The sequence below is a fragment of the Saccostrea cucullata genome, unplaced genomic scaffold (genome assembly GCF_032062105.1).
Source record: "Saccostrea cucullata isolate Sc308-1 unplaced genomic scaffold, CSIRO_AGI_Scuc_v1 ctg2915, whole genome shotgun sequence".
Lineage (NCBI taxonomy): Eukaryota > Metazoa > Mollusca > Bivalvia > Ostreida > Ostreidae > Saccostrea > Saccostrea cuccullata.
In genome coordinates this window covers 69,205-82,097 of record NW_026924276.1, presented here as the reverse complement: position 1 = coordinate 82,097, position 12,893 = coordinate 69,205, and positions in this window count along the sequence as shown.

The following is a 12,893-nucleotide window of genomic DNA, read 5'->3' as shown; positions in this document are numbered from 1 at the left end:
AAGATAGAATTTGATAATGCATTTTATGATAGAGTAATATCTCCGGCAATAGGAATCTCATAATTGAATCGATTGAATATTTGAATAAGGATCAGAGCAATCACGGATCATTTCCAATGTGTCCTCCTTGTCATAAAATAAAATTAAATAAAATAAAGGAAAATCCAAGACAAATCAATGTGCAAATAATGGCCTAACAATTAGATTGAAAAACGTCAATCAATATTTGGATTAATGATATACCGTATAATACAATCAGTTACCCTTTTTGAGGTCAACATGGTGAAATAAGGACCTGAGACCTGGCCCACGAGGTGACCTAACCTGCACAAGGCCGCATAGCGGCCGAGGTCAGGGCAGGTCATCGAGTGGGCAAGGTCGAGAGTCCTTATTTCACCAATTTGAACTCACAAGGGGGTAATCGATTGTTTTATTAAACCGATATCTATTGAAAAATATTAATCTATAACCGTTACCAATTCTTTCTTTGATCGGGATGGGGATTCCCTTCACTAGTTATAGTGAAGGTGTTTACATTGGCGTGTAAGTCGTGTAAGTTTTTGTAACATGATTTACTGATCAAAACAATATTAGGTTGATAGCCACATACATTGTTAAAACTAGCCACTACTTTTCCTCTACACAGTCAAAATCAAACACAAAATTCAACTCTTAAAAGAGTCGCTTCTACATTTCATTCAACGATATTTAGAAATGAGTAAAACCGTTTAATTTACCGATAAAATTTTACCGTATTCTGCATGGTAATGCAAAATAGACCATGTATTATTTAAAGAAAACATGTTGTTTTTCTCAACTAACTATTATGTTATGAATTAACTTCACTCAAAAGGGAATTTTTGATGAAGAGGTCATTTTTTAGCGGTCGTTGATTATAAGGACCGGGTCATTATATATCCAACGTGCAATGATTCCTAGGTCATAATTGCTGTAATCAGTACCATTTAGAGTCATTGCTGTGTTTTAAAATTTTCTTTCCAGACAATCAAATTCGAATATTATCAAAAGAGGTATAATAATTGCTGTTAATGTTTTTGTATCAACCATTAAACTTGCCAAAGGATTACTTTAATGAAACTTGCTTCATCAACTTGTCTATCATTAACTAATTACTTTAAAAAAGTGTTTTTGTCGGCATCAGAATAGAAATAACTGTGTGAATTTAAAATACCCTTTGCAACTTGTGACACTACACTGTCCACGCCTCCATCTAAGTTCTGCACATTACTCTAAGTCTTTAAGAGACATATGGGCTTTTAAAGCAATTTTTGTTGAAGTCCGAGAAGGTCACACGTCCTAGCCATATGCGATTTTTTTCTTTTTCTTACACTTAAGGAGGCTAGGGGGTCAACAAATAAACCAAAATTTAACCATGAGAATTAACTTATTTTTTTAGATATGGTATATTAAGCTGTCATCTATTATTTGGCAAAGAAAAAATTCCAACATTTTAGTTTTAATATTTTATCATTTTTTTATATCTTTATATGGAGCTCTTCTTTTAAATGAGATCGAAATAGTCTGAAAATGGCTGCCACCCCCGAGCCTCGTTAAAAAGTTATTGTTGTTGTTTTATTTCCCTAAAACCCCTGGTCGTAGCCGTTAGTAATTGTGTTAGCAAGGTGACGGGTTTTTTTTTTATTTTAAACCTCGGAGACACCTTGTAATAATTATGAACGTTTCACTATTTACGACGAATGCCTTTGCTTGTTTGATTATAAGTTGCTTAGCGTCCCATTTAAATAGGTGCATTGCTCACTTCAGCATAGTGGCTAAGAAATCTAACAAAATCAATGCAGTTTAAATTGTTTACATATATACCTTCCCCCAGATCTTCACTTAAAAAGAGTGAAGATATGATTTAAACGATGACTAGGTATGGATACATATTTTTTATATTAAGGGTGGCTTTTTTCCTGTAAGTTTAAACAATCATTGTGGTCCCATCCTATCCCCGGGGTCAAGATTTGGAAAAAAATGAATGTATACTTTCCGGGGAATCGTTTACTTAAATATGACCAGTCATGCCCTTACTGTTATTGAAAAGAATATATTTTAAATATTCCTCCTGCATTTTCCTACTTAAAACTTTGATCATTACCTGTAGCCCTAACTTAACCGAAGGGGTCATGATTTAAAAAAAAAAAAACACTTGAACGGTGACTGCCTGTGGATGCTTCCACATAAATAATACAAATCATGACTTCGCTGTTCTTCAGGAGATGAATTATTGAAGATTGTGCCAATAAATTTCTTTATTGGATTTCGTTCATTCACTCTGACCTCAGCTCTCCAATGGTCATGATTTAACTAAGGGATGTTTTAAAGTTTTGTGTGAGATATTGGTGTGTGAATCACACACACTTGTCACGTACGCATATTTCATGAAGCGTGCTATTGCTCGAGAAAAATATGCATACGTGCAATTCGGTGTGATTCACACACCAATATTTCACACTTAACATAAAAAAACAGTCCTTATATCTTTACGTTTTAAATGTTTAGAAGCGCCAAAAATATTCTCGGTATTTGAATTTCTTGAATTTGAGACGAATAAATTCCAAGTAAAACTGCATTATTGCATGAACGATCCACCCTACCTGTACCAAATATCTTTAATTCATAGTGGCGCAAACATTTGTCATGAAAGCGGATAAGGTTTAACAACAGTATTAAATTCTGCTCTATATTCTTACCAAAATGTGCAAGTTTGAGCATATTTAATCAATAGAAAAACAAATATCTGAGAAGTTTCCTTTTCATATCTTGTAAAACAATTCCTTTTTAAGATTTAAGTACCAAAAATTACATGGCCATCCAGTAAGGCACTCTAGTTTTTTTAGTCCAAGTCGAGCAGGTGCTTGGAAATCTAGTACTGAGCCTAATCACAACACACTGAAGTATAGTATATAAAAAAATCGCACGCCCTGAATTTTTTAAATCTGGTCAATACGGGAAGCACACATGTTGTTTTTCATCTCATAAAAACAATTAGCTCCAATGTCGTATCAAAATGCTCGATTCAAAATTTCTTTATTGGATTCCGTTTATTCACTCTGGCCCCAACTCTCCAATGGTCATGATTTAACTAAGGGATGTTTTTAAGTATTGAGTGAGATATTGGTGTGTGAATCACACACACTTGTCACGTACGCATATTTCATGAAGCGTGCTATCGCTCGAGAAAAATATGCATACGTGCAATTCGGTGTGATTCACACACCAATATTTCACACTTAACATAAAAAACAGTCCTTATATTTTTACGTTTTAAATGTTTGGAAGCGACAAAAATATTCTCGGTATTTGAATTTCTTGAATTTGAGACGAATAAATTCCAAGTAAAACTGCATTATTGCATGAACGATCCACCCTACCTGTACCAAATATCTTTAATTCATAGTGGCGCAAACATTTGTCATGAAAGCGGATAAAGTTTCACAACAGTATTAAATTCTGCTCTATATTCTTACCAAAATGTGCAAGTTTGAGCAAATTTAATCAATAGAAAACAGATATCTGAGAAGTTTCCTTTTCATATCTTGTAAAACAATTCTTTATAAAGATTTAACATGCATTCTCTGTAAGCACCAAAAAATCTTGGAAACGACATGTCTCCAATTTTGATGAAATTTGCACCACAGGTGTACCTTGGTACAAAACCAGCAAATATGGTGTTAGAAGTTTTCGACATGCACCCGGTTGCCATGCAGACGGATCCATTAAATTTGACCATTTTCGGCCATTTTTGACCAAACAAAAGCATGAAAATTGAGAAAATATGAATGCATTTTTGTCTTCATGTAGTGAACACAAATATAAATCTTTGTATCATAAGAAAACATTAACTGATAAAGAATACAGGGCGTATAGCCAGTTATTCCAGAATTGACCCCAATCTTAGAAAATGGTTCGGCAAAATAGCATAGTTTCTCAAAATGTGAAAAATGGAAAACTTGTCATTTTTTGAGAAATTTAAGGCTAAAAAATGTTGCCAAACGTCAGTATTAGTAGTGTCCACTCATGAAAAAATTGGAGTGGGATCTCAATGCTATTTTTAGTAACATGTATCTAAAAATAGACATATTTCAGAAAAATCCAAAAAATGAAATTTGGGCAGAGTTTTAGATGCCATTGCTGGGTAATTATGAAATATACTGTAAAAGTCAATGTGCTAATGTTAGAAACTGGACACCAATAACTACCATGCATATTATTTTCAAGGATTTCCCTTTTCTATGTATAGCATCAAATGCTTAAATATAGACATGTCTCATAAAATTATGAAAAATGTCAAATTTTCCTCATTTTGAAGCTGCACTGAATCATAAAAAATAAAAATATGGATCTCTCCAATATTTCATCAATAAGAACAAGGAATAGTATAATATCTCACAAATTATTGAGGACAGGCACTTATCTCTATAAATAGTACAGATGTCTTAAAATAGACACATAGGAAATTAACTGTTTAATGTTGATTTTCCACTAATTCTCAAATTAGAGATGGGAAATTTACCAATTTACTGTCACTAACTGTAACTGATATTATGTGACTGACAAGTACAAAATAACATTCAATGGAATGCAGAATGATAAGCAGAGGTTTCCATTTCTATTTATAGTAACACATAGTTAAAAATAGAAATAATGCAAAATATCGGGAAAATGTCGTTTTTTGTACTTTTTTCTAAAATTTTGGATGAATAATTGCTGACTCTCTGTTTTTAATTGCTGTTGGCATATGGTGACCAACAAATAAAATTAATTTTTCAGTAGAAATAGATAAAGTTATTGATTTAAACTACAATGTTCAAATACCAAAGATCAAAGCATTAATTCAGCAATGGAAAAGAAGGGTTCTTACTCCTATTGGCAGAGTTACAGTTCTTAAAACATTAGTTTTACCAAAACTTAACCATCTTTTTATATCTTTGCCAAATCCAAGTAAAGAAACTCTATCATTATTGAACAGGGAAGTCTTTGAGTTTATATGGAAATCAAAATGTGATAAAATTAAAAGGAAAGTTATTACACAGGATTTTTTACAAGGAGGATTAAAAATGTTGGATATAAATAACTTTATTACATCTCTTAAATGCTCCTGGATTAAAAGATTAACAAAAAGTAATCAACCATGGTTAGATATATTTTTGGCAAATAATGGTAAAGACATATTGCATAAAGCTTTTGATTTTGGTGAAGAGTATGTGTCTTGCTTTATTGTAAAAAATAACAACATTTTTTGGAAAGATATGTTTAATTCATGGTTATATTTCATGAGAACACTCAACAACAATTCATATATGAAAACTAAGTTTCTGAACTTACCTGTGTGGTACAATTCCAATATAAAAATTGGAAACAAAATAATTTTTGTAAAGTCTTGGTAAGTAAATGGCGTTAAAAGTGTTTGTGATTTTTTAGACAATGAAGGAAATTTTTTAAATGTTACTGATTTTGGAAATATATTTCATTTGTCTAATGTATGCATCATGCAATATAACAGTATTATTTGTGCTATATCCAGGTTTTTAAAAAAAATGTCTGTAGATAAATCATCTGTTAAGAGGGAATGTACCCCTGTTATTCCTTTTTATTTTGAAAATATTATTGCATATGAAAAGTGCATTAAAATTATTTCTAAATATTTGAATAGTAACAACATCAGTCCTACATCAATATTTAGATAGAACCAGGAAATATCAATGCTTTAAGAATCTGAAATTTGTGTTCAAGATGCTTTTAAGGTTTGTTTCAGAACAACTATGGATACTTCTGCTCAATGGTTACAGTATAGAATCCTACATAGTGGCTTCCAGTGAAATATTATTTGAAGAAAATAAATATTTTATCTGATGAACATTACACATTTTGTAAACAGGATATAGAAACAAAACAACATATATTTTTAAATTGTACAAAAATTTCTTCATTATGGAGTAATCTTAGCATGCACATATTTACAAAAACTTCTAAAAGAGTTGGATTTAATATATGCAATATTATTTTAGGTGAAACGCCATTTTCTTATCATAATAGGGTGATAAATTTCATTATTTTACATACAAAGCAATATATATTTTCTTGTTTAAAGCAGAATAAAATACCTTTGATTACTGGGCTGCTACATCATTTAACTCTTAAGTACAAAGTAGAAAAATGTGTATCAATTCATAATTTTACAATGAACAATTTTGATAATCTATGGTCAGAATGGATAAATATTTTTGGGTTATTACACTTATTTAAACACAACTTTAAATATTTCTCGAATTTTATATATTTTATATTTCATTCTTGTTTAAATTCAGAGGGGAAGTGTGAATGTGTGTGTGAATGTGACTAAAAAACTTATGTAACTTTACATGTCACATCTTGAAATAAAAATAAATGATATTTCTCTGATAGTTAACAGTAAGTCTATTATTTACACACATGTGACTATAAATAGAAATGGAAACCTCTCGCAGTACTGTTAAGGCTTCCCGGAGCTGAAAAACAACAATTATGTAAATAATTTCATTTATGTGTTGAATGCAGTATTTTTTAATTTCTTTTGTCTAAATGTAAGTAATTAGATGTTCTATTTTGTTGTTAAAATTCAATGTTTTGATTTTCTCCATTTGGTGGAATTCTCCCAGGCCTTTGAAGTGTCGGGTTCCATGTTATGTAATTTTCCCCAGTTTTTCTTTTTCGGCTGCTTGTTACACAACTCCAAAATTTTCCATGTTCAAACCAGACCCCTTCGCAGACAAGCAGCCAATCAGAGTTGTCCATTATAATCACGTGTTTTGATGCTGTCTGTAACTGACCAGTCAGCGCTGGGTCATTCTCGCTTTGTTGACGCTATCAATAACAGCAAAAAATTTGGCACACCCACCACCACCCCAGCTTTTCCTACCTTGCATTTATATGTTTTAAATTGATATACAAATTACATTTGACACATTGGCATATTTATTTTTGTAGTGCCATCTTTTTGCTGTATACCTAATGTTTTTATATTTTTTTGCAAATATCGTTTATCGGTAAATTTAGGGGATCAGTATATTAATATGTATTTGTGCGATTACCTTTTGTTCTGATCCCCTATCATGTATTGTATATATTTTTTTCTTATTTCGTCATTTTGATAAATGACATTTTTCATCTCAACAACGGTGTTGATTTTATTTGAATTTATCACAGCAAAAACAGAGCTGTGGTGAGATTGTGCAGCATGAGGAAACATAAATGTATTTATAACGTACATGTAACACTGCATTGCAAAGCTGATTTTGAGTTTTATTTATAAGTTTTGTACTTCAGTACGCCAAATTCATAGAGAGAATCCTCTAGGCTATTTATAAACATATTTGTTACGATGTCACATGACCATCTTGATCACATGAGGGTCATTCCTTCTTTTTGGAAATGTTCCTCATAAATCGCTTCGGCGCAGGCTGTTAACACAATTATTATTATCTTTTTGTCACATAAATAACTCAGTGCATCCTTGTGAAACCGAAAAGTGCTTGGGAAATTTTAAACCTTTTCTTTGGAACAATTTATTTCATATTAACTTTAACTTACCGACAAATCTGAGGGTATTTTCCGCTGAATATCTTCATTTGTTTTAAAACAAAGCCATCGTTCATTTTTCCCAAGCAGGATTCAGTTAGAGGGGAAACTCCTCTTACATATTCCACAAGAGATATTAGATAAATCCTCTTTAACAACCTGCACCCGGCTCTTTTATACACATATTATGAATTCTGCCTCTGTCCACGGGTGTAAATAAGGGTAAATGTCAAACGTATATTTCCGTACGTAGTTTGAACACGCTAACTCTTATACAATAGTAATGAATCAAAGCTATCTTTATTATTCAGATATATTAGACTTTTGAAAAATTTTAAGAACACCTTTATTTTAAACTAGCTTTCTGCAAATTTGTATGCAGATTGAAATGAGGTGTAAAGTTTATGACACTCTCCCCATTATTACAGCTCAAGTAGCAGTGACTTGACGTTATTTTCAATTATGACGTCATACATTTGTAGTTCAGAGAAATGCATGCAGAGAGTACACTACAATATTCTCTGGGAAGCCTTATTGTACCTGCGCTGCTTTTCATTTTGTGTTTGATATAATGCTTTCTTTTACTTGTTGGTCACTTTATGCCAATAGCAGTTAAATAAAGATAGTCAGCAATTATTCATCTAAAAATTTAGAAAAAAGTATAAAAAGTGACACTTTGGCAATGTTTTGTATCACGTCTTTTTTTAAAATATGTGTTACTATAAATGGTATGAAAACCTCTGCTTCTCATTCTGCATTTCGTTTATGCTTTCTTTTACTTGTTGGTCACCATAAGCCAATCAGCAGTTAAAAACATATAGTCTGCAATGCTTCATCCAAAATGTGAGGCAAAAGTACAAAAAACTACATTTTTCTGATATTTTGCAGTACTTCTATTTTCAAACATAAGTTACTATAAATAGAAATGGAAACCCCTGTTTCTCATTCTGTTTTTGATATAAGTCTTTCATTTACTTGTTGGTTACCATATGCCAAAAGCAATTATAAAACAGATAGTCAGCAATTATTCTTCCAAAATTTTAGAGAAAAGTACAAAAAAACGATTTTTTCACTATATTTTGCATTACGTTTATTTTTAAACAGGTGTTACTATAAATAGAAATGAAAACCTTTGCCTATCATGCTGCATTCCATTGAATGTTCTTTTGTTCTTGTCAGTCACATAATATCAGTTACATTTAGTGACAGTTAATTGGTAAATTTCCCATCTCTAATTTGAGAATTAGTGGAAAATCAACATTAAACAGTTTATTTCATGTGTCTATTTTTAGACACTTGTACTATTTATAGAGATGAGAGCCTGTCCTCAATAATTTATGGGATATTATACTATTCCTTGTTCTTATTGATGAAATATTGGAGAGATCCATATTTTTATTATTTATGATTCAGTGGAGCTTCAAAATGAGGAAAAATTGACATTTTTCATCATTTTATGAGACATGTCTATATTTAAACATTTGATGCTATACATAGAAAACGGAAATCCCTGAAAATAATATGCATGGTAGTTATTGGTGTCCAGTTTCTGACATTAGCACATTGACTTTTACAGTATATTTCATAATTACCTAGCAATGACATCTAAAACTCTGCCCAAATTTCTTTTTTTGGATTTTTCTGAAATATGTCTATTTTTAGATACATGTTACTAAAAATAGCATTGAGATCCCACTCCAACTTTTTCATGAGTGGACACTTCTAATACTGACGTTTGGAGACACGCATATGATTTAAAAATTTCCATAGATATTTTTTTTATTTAGCCTTAAATTCTCAAAAAATGCAAAATTTTCCATTTTTCACTTTTTGAGACACTATGCTTATTTGCCGAACCATTTTCTAAGAGTGGGGTCAATTCGAATAACTGGTTATATGCCCTGTATTTTTAACAATTGATGTTTTCTTATGATACAAAGATTTATATTTGAGTTCACTACATATATTTCCTCAATTTTCATGCTTTTGTTTGATCAAAAATGGCCCAAAATGGCCAAACTCAATGGATCCGTCTCCATGGCAACCGGCTGCACGTTGGAAACTTCTAACACCATATTTGCTGGTTTTGTACCAAGGTGCACCTGTGGTGCAAATTTCATCAAAATCAGAGATATGTCGTTTCCAAGCCCTATAGTAAATTTTTTGGTGCTTACAGAGAATGCATGTTAAGTACCAAAAATTACATGGCCATCCAGGAAGGCACGCTAGTCGAAGTCAAGCAGGTGCTTGAAAATCTAGTACTGGGCCTAATCACTACACACTCAAGTATAGTATATAAAAAAAATCACACGCCCTGAATTTTTTTTAAATCTGGTCAATACAGGAAGTACACATGTTGTTTCTCATCTCATAAAAACAATCAGCTCCAGTGTCGTATTAAAATACTCGATTCAAAAGGGGAGATTTAGGGATTATTTTGCGTCAGCCATGATTTTTTTCGTGAACTCTGGTGAAATACTGTTAAGACACCTTTAAGTTCCAATTAGTTAGCTGGATCCAGCGGTATTGAATCAAAACACCTCATTGTCCGGTTAATCGTGCTTTCCAATGAACCTCCCCCGTAAAAGAATGCGGGGAATTTGTAATTCACACTGCTTCATTCAAAGTTTTATTCAAAGAATTGCTGATAGAAACAGCTATAATTTAATGTCTGTAAGGTAAGTTCATTTGTTGTAACAGCACATTTCGGGTGCTTGTGTGATCTGAACAATAAAACAGATCTAAGTAATATATTAAAGTAACGTAATGAATGTTACTTGACCTTTTTTTCAATGTAGCAATGTATTTTTAATGTATCTTTGTCTGTTTGGATTTTTACGAAGTTTTAAAACCCAGTTTAGCAAGGGTAAATAAAACTTATGTTGGTTTGTTTGGGAAAAAATAGTTAAGAAGTCAATGTTAAATTCATATAATTTGGTTTGTCGTATTTTTCTTACTTTAAGAAAGTGAATTCAACTTGTAAGGTATTTTTACATTAAAAGCAAAAGTTCTATTATTTCTCATTTAAATGATTATAGTGAAAACTGACCTCATACAATGAATACCATCTTCATCATTAGATTGAAATTGTCTAATATATTCCAAAGGATAAAATTGCTTATTACATACACGTATTTCATATATGAACAAATCAGGTGTTTAAGAGGGCATCGCGATAATTATAGGGCATTTTTAAGTACGATATACCAATTTGTCCGATGCCTGTTGAGTAGTGTCCGATCCATTGTACATTATTGTAGCTAATTCCAACGTACGTGTTTTACATGTACATGTCATTATCTCCATTTTGAAAAATATTGAGTCGATATTGATATTTCTTGGATTGATAGATTGTCTGGTGCGTCATTTTGTTAGGGTTAAGTGCAAAAATACTTTTTACTGTCGTGATTTTACTTTATGTAGTTATCGATATTTTCCAATTTTCACTTTCTGATCTTTAATTTTTAATGGACTTGTCAAACCAAATATCTATCGAAATAAAAATGTTTAGAAACCCCATTAAAAGAAAAAAATGATAATCAATATTCAAACAGATATGGAATCTATATATAAAATTGGTTTTGTGGGATAGTGAAGAAAATTTTAGGAGCATATCGCACCATTATAACAGATTTGAAATACAGTCAATTCTCGAATTGTCAACATTCGATTCATTTTCACAATAACGCCATTATTTCCCAAGAACGTTTTTCCTGCTATATTAAATTCTCTTTATAATGCCAAATTCACATACCGCCCTCTGCCACCTTGTTTTCAAAACAAACGTCCATATTTAAGTATCAATCATCATTAATTCCATAGGTGCATGTGGTCAGTGAAGCGGCTAATTTGTTGACGCTATCAGTTTTTTTTACCAGTTTACCAGTTTATTAAAATCTCTTTCGTTGTTATTTTAACAACATAGAAATCGTACATATTATTATAACATATATACATAGATGCATGAGCATGACATATAACATATATACAAAATGTGCTTATTAATATAATCAAATATTTTCATATAATAATTGTTTACATTGATGTTAACCTCTAAAACAAAATGAGCAGTTCTGAAATAAAGATATCTTTATTTCAGAACTGCTCATTTTGCTTTAGAGGAATGTACATAAAAAATTACTTAAAATATTTTCAAATTTAGAAATATGTTTTTAATATATACTCAAACATGTAATAATAACAATAAAAACGCTAAATCGGATTTCTAAGAACGATAACTCTACTTCTTGTTTCCTTAAAGATGAGAAATTCAATTAATTTCCAAATTCGTTATACCGCCATGATTTCTAAATTACAAAATATGGCGGTTTATCGAGAATTAACTGTACGTGCATTTTTCGTTTCAAATTTGGAATATCATCACTTGTTTCGTATTCAGAGAATCCTTTATTTACTTTAACCAAGACGTACCTACACAACATGAAACACCCCTGTAAGCCTGGTCATATGGTGGCTTATAGGTCCTTAATGATGGTTTAATCGTTGTCTTTAAGTCACAATTAAGCACCTTTAAGTAACATTTACACCACTATTAAGTTACCATTAAGCCATCTCAAAGTCCAAAATGGGTGCTTAAATGTAGCTTAATGGTGTCTTACAGGTCCTTAATGGTAGCTTTAAGACGAACATTAAATCATCATTAAGCTACCATTAAACAAGCATTAAGCCACGATTACCCAGTCGAAAGTACTGTTTTATGGGTGAAAAATCAATTTAATCATAGTTTTTTTTTAAACAGATTTTAAACGTTCGCACATATCTTGATCCTTATCTTTTTGGAAAAAATAAGGAAAAAGAACGAAATTCATTTGAGTCTCAATTCAACGATTTTTTTTCACTTTTTTTCACTGGGTTATTAGTTTATTTTTTCCTAAGCAATATTTGGAATAAATTTATTATCCAGTTTGAACTGTGTCATTCTTCTCATCGTGATAAAGTTCAGGTACTTAAACAGGTAATCACGTTTTGAAGTTCAATTGTCTAGAGTTTACTAGATTGTTGAACTGTAACTATAATATGTCTAAATTATCACTATAGATTTATAAAATAAATGGCACTAATGCAAAATGATTTTTAATTTTCCGCTTAGATTTCAAGAACAAAAAAATTCTTCAAGTGATAAAAAAATATTGATTTGATGATCGAATCAAAATTAGATTAAATGTCGTATAAGATTGTTTTATTTTTTCTTGACACAGCAACATGTGCCAGTCGCTAATGAGTGTCAACATACCGATAAGAGATATGTCAATAATCAGTCTGTCCCCAAAATCCGTGTAACTAACAAA